The following is an 8,816-nucleotide window of genomic DNA, read 5'->3' on the forward strand; positions in this document are numbered from 1 at the left end:
CAGGTTGTAGCCCTTCTCAGTTGGTTCATTCTCTCAGTAAATGAATTACTGTCGGGTTGGTCTTATTTATTCTCTTAGTAAATAAATTACTTAAGATAATACAACACTTAATTGGATATCATACCTTCTCGCAGTAAATAAATTACTTAAAATAACGTATTGATATCGTCTCAAGATTTTCTTAGTAAATAAATTACTATTACACCAATCTCAACATAACATATTGACATTGCCAACAAATTCTCTTAGTAACCAAGTTACTATTACACCGATGGTTCTCAACATATGTCTCTCAGTAACTAAATTACTATTACATGCACGAATCCAACAAGCAAGACAACGCTAGTGCCTCATATCGATGTTGAGCCGACAAAGCACTATAGATTCCTTAGGTCTCCCCATCGATAGGTATCCATCACCCACGAACATCTAGAGAGGCATCCCACATGCACCTGGATATAGACAGAAACGATTACATCATCTAAGAGAAGTCTTTAATTTACACTCATAAATGACTCTAAATGAGATATGATTCGCTGAAGAAGAAATAAAATGCTTCATAAAAAATTGAGCAGCAGGAAGAGAGAATATGTGCAAAATGCAGCCTCCATCTGAAGAACATAAATCGAGTAGAATAAATTTTAGAACTGATGAGTCTATACTGCTTTATTTACAGGAATACACTCCATTAGACTGATCATAGATTTCAGATGTTCACATGCATGTTAAATTAAGAACCAAAATTCTAATTGACACATTATCAGTTCGCCAAGATAAATCCAGAAAAAGTGTGCAAAGTGTACGACATGAAACATTTAGAGCGTCCAAGTCAAATGAACCAAGGATCCTATATCTTCAGAGATCACCCGGATATCATTGAGGTCAAGAGAAAAGTTCAATTTGGCAGTCAGTAAAGATCTGTTTCTAGGGAACATATTATTATGCATAAAAATGATACTAATCAAATAGACTCGTCCTAAATTTTTCACGATACCAATGCCCAAATAAGCTAAAATGATATGGAAATTATTCATGGATGAAAACTCCCTTGGTGTCCTTGATCCGCACCTGCGGAACTAGTGAAGGACATGCCATGTGCACATGAGCAATTAGAACAACAATCTCAATCCTCTGAATATGAAAAAAAAAAGCATACTTAGGCAACAAAAATTATTGTGTGCCCAGTAGCAAAACACCTGCACCAAGAACAGGGATTTGTGCCAATAGACTGAACAATAAAGGTCTCAATGTACATCGTTGTCAGTATAATCCTCATCTGCATTGATGCTGCATCCGGATTCTCACTCTGCCCCTGCGAAAAAAAGACATATCTTGTCTTTTCATGTCTAGTTATAAACACTAAACTAAAACCTGGGAAAATTGCAACCATAAAGCATAGAAGATTGAATCGAGAAGAAAAACCACCATGAATCTGAACAACGTGGGGAAAAAAGGCCTGATCACCGATCATGCAAACATGAAAAAACAAAAACGAAAAAAAGAGAAAGGGAATAGATCAGATTGGCATGGCAGCACCAAAGACACTATTCCTTTCATGGGGGATGCAGACTTCAATCACGCAGACGAGTTCGGGGTTGTTGATGGTGTCGCTTGTGAAGGAACGCAGATGGCGCCGGCCCTCCTCCTCCTTTGCCCGCACCAACAACTTATGCAAATCCAATCCAAATGTTGCTACTACACCTCCTCAGCGTCCTCCACGGGCGGCGGACGAGGGCAGCGGGCGTGGGCGATGGTGGCGATCTGGAGGCCGCCTGCGGACAAAGGCGGAACGGCGGCCGCCGACGAGGACGAAGGATGTTGGCTCCTCCGTATAGCTCGCCAACGTGGAGCAGATCGGCAGCGGTGGAAGGGAAGCCGGTGGAGACCATGGGCGGAAGAAAGGCAGGCGCCCTTCGTCGTGGAGCTTGCCTCCAGATCCAGGCGGCGTGATGGCCTCTCCCCGGTGCTGCCTTTTCTCGAATCGCCGCCGGCAACCTCCTCGTTCTAGATCTGAAAAAAGCAAAAGAAATTAACAAAAAAAAATGAGTGTATTAAATCCTATATATATAGGAGGAAGTTTAGTAGTAAAAGAATTACTACTGTATGGGAAAGGGGAGGAGGTCGGGGGTACAGGGGAGGGGTGGGGTGGGTAGGGGTGGGTTGTGCCATCTGTAGTATAGTATGTCTATATATATATATATACACATATATATACATACATATATATATACACATATATATATATATATATAGGTTCCTACTACCAGGAGTAGTTACTCCCTCCTTTTAACGGGTCAGGTTAGTGGAACCATCTTGATCCAATAACCGGTAGTTAGGTTGTTTTTTTAATTTAAACAATTAACTAAATTGTTTATTAGTTGAAATTATTTCTTTTTTGTTAGTTGCATGCAAACGAACTTCTGCATTGGAATTTCTGCTACGTGCTGGTCAACAGAAGATACATGTTAGCTAGCTAAACTGAATTTCTGCTCGTTTGGTGCATGCATATATTTCCCATGTATTTAGGAACGTTAACGTGATGAAAAGGCAGAAAATATGTGAACGTTGACACATTTAAAATGCACGGTCTGTGAAACAGAAAAGGAACAGAGCATTAGTTGAGAAGGAAGCAGAACATTGTTTGGAAATGCGGCAGAACATCACTTGGAAAAAAAAATCCCAAACCGAAAATGGAGCAGAATATCGTTTGGAAATGGAGCAGAACATCGTTTGGAAAAAAAAATACATTCTACTCTTCCTAGACAAACTCCATCTTCTGCTCGTCCCGGCAGAAAATGTATCTAAACTGAAAATGGCAGAACATCAAATGAAAAAAAAAATCCAAGGAGGAAAATAAACCTCAACTAAAATTTGGCAGAACGTCAACTGGAAAAATTCCCCAAATATCAAGGGCAGAACCTCCCTGGGTAATACGTGATTAGTTACAAACAACAATTGCGGCATGTGCTCCGTGATGGCCGAGTCCATCTGAACTTGTAAATAGGCAATATAGTTTTATTAGCTAGTAGGAAGGACGAAAGCTTAACAAAAAAAAAAAAGGTGCAGAATATGTTCTGCTGGTGTAACTGAATCCCATCCTCTTATAGGAAGCTCTATGGCAAGAATACAGGCAGAAAGTTTCTGCTTGGGTAACTGAATCCCGTTCTCTTATAGGAAGCTCCCTGGCAAGAATACAGGCAGAAAGTTTCTGCTCGGGTAGAAACAGGAACGGGAAAGGAAGCAGTATGTGAGTATGTGACTCAGAAAAGGAGCAGAACATCGGTTAGAAAGGAAGCAGAAAAATAATTTGAACAGAAGCACAACATCTTCTGCTCCTTCAACAAAATCGTCACTAAGCAGATGACGTTAAAAAAGGCAGAAAATTAAAAAGGAATAGAAGAACATCAATTGGAAAGAAGCAGAACATTATTTGTAAACGGAACAGAACATCAATTAGAAAGGAGCAGAACATTATTTGGAAACGGAACAGAACATCAATTTGAAAGGGAGCAAAATGGTTTCTGCCAATCATAGTGTCCATGTTCTGCTCCTCCGGCAGATGAACTAACATGCATTCGAAACTGTTTGTATCCCACGAAAATAGCGGTCGGCATTCTAAACGGGTTGGATAACATGGCTAATTAACTCCGAAATAGCAGAAATTTGCACTGCCACGTAGCAAACCGTACGGTGGATAAGCTGGAAGTAGTTACTCCCAGTAGTAGCTTATAATATTCATATATATATATATATATATATATATATATAGGCAACATATCCTATGCACACAGGCCCTCACGTGTACACACGTGCACACCAACTAAAAAATGTCACCAAAAAATTTAGAAAAAATCATACACATACTTTCAATTGTATTACACCTAGGGTTAAAATCTTAACATCAAATTCATTATATTTTAGCCGTAACAAAAAAAAAACAAAAAATCTGACAATTTTAAGGTTGCAATTTTGTCAGAATTTTATCTTTTTTGTTATTCTCTATGTAGAATGAATTTGAAGATGCGACTTTGCACGTAGATGTAATACTATTGAAAGTACATGTATGAATTTTCCTAGAATTTTTTGTGATAATTTTTAGTTGGTGTACACGGTGTGTACACGCGAGGGCCTGTGTGTATAGGATACGCTCCCATATATATATATATATATATATATATATATATATATATATATATATATAAACCATGCATATATATGTTCCAATACATATACATGCATAATATATATGTATTTATACATATATGTATGCAAATGCATATGTATATATATATTAAAGCACTTAACATTTTATGTGCATATATATGACCAAAACATATATTTACACTAAAGTAAATGTGTACATATAGAAAAATAGACATGTATTAATTACAATTCATCATGTCCTAGCTAGCTACGACTTCGACGTAGTAGTCTTTATCTCAGAAGCTAACGACCTATGAATTGTATTTCCGTCGTAGTAAAATTCATCCTCAGGATCAAGGACTTGTTCGTTGATGAATCCCATGAGTTGTTCTTGAACCGCCATGATAAATTCCTTGTGTGTGAGGTTATCCCTCATGCGAATAACCTATGAATGTATGAAATTAATTAGTAAACAACAAATCGATACGTACGCAATGAAATTTTGAATTTATTTGTACGTACATCGAGCTCTCTTGTGGTGATGATTTGGTCTGCAAGGCAGTGGCAATACTCGCACACGTAGTAGCCGCACAAGTTAGTTCCCTGTTCTTGCTTTGCGCACTATATATACATGACAAACGGCGAGAGATCTAATTAATATACACTTGTATTTGAATTGGAGATTCAATATAAATGTAGAGCATGTGTACTCATAGGAAATTTAAACTTCCGCTTAAGTCTTTCTCTCCAATTGCCGCGGACCAAATGACGGAACTGATACCAAGCCCTAAATGGAGTTTAAAGCTATGATTCGTAGTAGTAATTAATTATATCAAGATTCGTAATAACATTGGAACTTATGACATTACCTGTCTATAAGTTAAAAAACCTGGTCAAACGTAGACTCTTTTTTATCCATTGAGTCATATACATTGACTACGCAGGCCTCCAAGTCGAAGAGTAAAAAGACCCAGTGGAATCTGCAATGTGCGTCGGATGTGACATATGAAACACTTAGCATGTACGTACGGGAATGAAATTTGGTAGCAAGCTGGTCAGAAAGTTCATTAATCGCAAGGACAAAAAGATAAGGCAATAAAGGACAACCTTGACGAATACCTCCCTCGATGAGCTGAAAAGTACCCGTACGATTGACCATTTATAACAACAGAAAAATTAGCGGAGTTGATGCAGGAAAGGACAAGACGAACGAAATTAGCATGAAACCCTTTACGACAAAGAGCATCCGCTATGAATCTCCATTCAATCCTGTCAAAAGCTTTAGACAAGTCTATTTTTAAAAGAAAAGCTTTTTGATTAAAAGAGGTGAGATTAAAAGAGTGAGCAATTTCCTGGGCAAGCACAATATTATTAGAGATGCGTCTCCCCTTGACAAAAGCCTGCTGAGTGTCACAAATAAGGTTAGGAAGTTTATTCTGAATGTAATTAGCCAAGGACTTAGCAATGATTTTATAAGAAACATTACAAAGGCTAATGGGTCTAAAATCAGCAGGGGACTTAGGATTAGAATTTTTAGGAACAAGAACAATATTAGTAGCATTCATACCTGATTGAAGCTTACCTGTTTCATAGAAGGAGCCTACCATGGTAGTAACATCGTCTTTTATCCAATTCCAGGCAGCTCTATAAAATGCAACATTGAGACCATCTGGCCCTGGGGAGGCATCTCTTTACATTTGCTTCAGAATTTCCAGGATGTCATTTTCAGAAGGGATTTCAGGGGGAGGAAAAATTACATCATTGTCATTTTGATCCTTAGAAGGAGTGGCATCATCTGTATTGGAGCTTTGAAAGAGATTTTCAAAGTAAGAAGTGAAGACAGTTGCTATCTCATCAGGATCATTGATTATTGAATTATTATGGATAACACTAGAGATTCTGTTCTTTCTCCTTCTCTTCTGGGTTGCTTTTTGAAAGAAAGAAGTGTTTCTGTCACCTTTCTGGACCCAATGCTTCTTACTTCTCTGTTTGTGATAATCGGCCAGCTTCTGCATGGTAATATCATGCTGTTGCACAATCCTTTTCTCCTCAAAGTACAAATGTTCTCTGTCGGGGGAACTCTGAATTTTCAACAGATCTTCTTCCAACTGATCCAATTGCTGCTGAAGAGGTTTCTTCTTTTTGCTCCAAGAAGTTAAGGATATTGCTAACAAAGGTTGTTCTTCTCTGAAAATGACAGTTTACAGACTGCAGCCAGGCTGAATGAGCATGCTGATTAAAATCTGGTTCAAGCAGCCACCAATTTTCAAACATGAAAGATCTTTTAGGCCTCCTGTTCTTCGGATTGAGAATGGCAATGATGGGAGCATGATCACCATACAACATGGGCAAGTGATAAACAGTGGTATTTGGATAATTAAAACACCATTCCACATTTGCAAGACATCTGTCCAACCTTTCCAAAACCAGATCCTTACCCTGTTGCTTATTGGACCAAGTGTAAGCTGGACCATTATAACCCATATCCATAAGCCCCAGATTATTGACATGATGCTTAAAAATATTAATACGATTCTGATTAGGAGGGGCCAAACCATACTTTTCATTAGCATGCATGATCTCATTAAGGTCTCCCATACAAAAGGTCGGTCTGTGACTACTATGTACAACAAAAGAGGAGATTTCACTCCACATGGCACTAGTGGCCCTGTGACTAGGGATCACCATAAATACAAAGAAGATTGAAAATAGGACCAGAGTTCTTATAGACTCCATAAGCTAAAATATAATTAACACTAGACTGAACTATAGTAAGATCCATGTCTTCATCCCACATCAGCCACAAACCACCAGAAGCTTGATCAGCAGGAACCACATGACTATTAGCTACATGAAAATGATGGATCAGATCAGAAGCAGTAACTTTAGAGCTTTTTGTTTCTGAAATAAAGATTACCTTAGCATTAGTAGAGTATATTAGGCGTTGGAGGTGTTGCATTTTCCTACTGCCGAGGTGACCCCCCCATACCTCGGCAGTTCCAGCTTAAAAGACTCATGGCGCCCTTGATGCCTTATGGGCTGGCGCCATTGCCCATCCATCATTCTTTCCACTTCCATCTCCACCATTTCCAGCACTGGGATCAACAAGCTGAATCTCTGAAACATTGCATTCCCTAGGATCTATAGCCAGTATCAGTCTGGAGCTAGCTCCAGCATCACTTGCACCACCCCCTTGAGTATCTCCAGCAGCTTGATCAACAAAGATATCATGATGCGCCTCCAAAGCACTCCAAGTATGCTTCCTGCTATGAATATTGTTAATGCTTTGAGGGGATCTTGGAGCATCTCTTTGAAAGACATCAGAATGAGCAGCAGCAAGAGGTCTCCAAGAAGTGGAGGTCACCATTCAACCACCATAACCTCCTCTCTGATCCCATCTTGTAACTCTCTGCCCACCTCTTCTACTTGGAACCCTGATTGGTGCTGAATGATGGTTAGTTGGAGGAGCTCTTCTTGATTCAATCCCTCCATGTTCTTCACCTCCCACAATCGAGAAGGAAGAGGCAGCTGAAGTAGTTGGGGAGCAATGGCGTTTGGTAGATTCATGGGCTGCTTCATGAAACCCTCTCTTCTTACTTAAATGTTGTGAGGCTGTCTCATAAATCTTGGTAGCTCTTGTGCTTCTTCTGTGTTGCACTTCGTTGGTGCCAATAGCAGGGTCCATCAGAGGCATTTTTGGATATGGAGGAATCCAACAAAAATTCAATTGTGGAAAAATTCAGGCAACATTTTTCTTCTCCTCAATTCAAGAACATTCAAGAACAGCAGAAGCAGCAAGAGAGAGGAAGTGGGACCAGCCAGTCATTAATGCCCAAGCTAGATTGGAAAAAAGCGAGTGAGAAAGCTTTGACTTTAGCTGGCTGCAGCACTGTTCAAGGGCCCCCAAGTCAAGCTGTTCACACTACCACAGCAAGCAAACAATGTGAGAAAAAAGACAAAGAACCTAATATGCAAAGTACACCAGAAGTTGGTACCGAAGAGATGTTGGTACATGGAAGTACAGTGAAAAAGAAGCTGGTTTCTAGTACTATAGAGGATCATGTCAGCTGCAACTCAAAGAATGTCAATACTGTTGGTAAGGTGCATCAGATGGAACCAATCCAGTCTGTTCCTTTGGTTCACCGAGTTTCACCTAGTGCAAGTGCCCATCAGAACAGATTTTTGACTTAGTGATATATATGAATACAAGTATGCATCATTTGATCCTTACCAAGCTTCACATATTCAACCTTAGTGTAAGAGTCAAAAAGGTAATATCTTTGGTGAGGAATAAATATCCTTACACTGTTAAGTGATCGAGAGAATCACTTGATTTTTGAAAACCATCCGGAATGAAAACTAAGCAAGTAGATAAAATGTACTTTATGATCTGTTCTGTCTCTCAATATCCCAAGGTGGTGAGAAGCGTGTGTTCCACAAATTTTAGGCGTAAGGGTAAGTCACCGTGCATATTTACTTAACATGAGAGAGAGTACCCAAACTATGCACTTGTACATTCTAGATATACAGCATGGTAGCAACTCCTGATCAACAACCAAGTTTTGTTTCCCTTTCGTCCTTTACTCGGGACAAGCAAAGGTTCATACTTGAGGGGTTTTGTTGATGGTCGTTACAGACAAATTTCGACCGTCAATATAACTAAATAATGGAGA

The 8,816-nt window shown here is 39.3% G+C and overlaps 1 long non-coding RNA gene across 1 annotated transcript; it reads right to left on the minus strand.

The window, feature by feature from the left end:
- Nucleotides 1-6,658: 6,658 nt before the first annotated feature.
- Nucleotides 6,659-8,092, minus strand: LOC136353769 (uncharacterized). The gene is made up of 2 exons (XR_010737184.1): nt 7,061-8,092; nt 6,659-6,990 (listed from the first exon to the last, which is right to left on the minus strand). It is a non-coding gene; the product is annotated as an uncharacterized lncRNA (long non-coding RNA).
- Between the last annotated feature and the right edge of the window lie 724 nt (nt 8,093-8,816).

Source organism: Oryza sativa, chromosome 10 (genome assembly GCF_034140825.1).
Source record: "Oryza sativa Japonica Group chromosome 10, ASM3414082v1".
Lineage (NCBI taxonomy): Eukaryota > Viridiplantae > Streptophyta > Magnoliopsida > Poales > Poaceae > Oryza > Oryza sativa.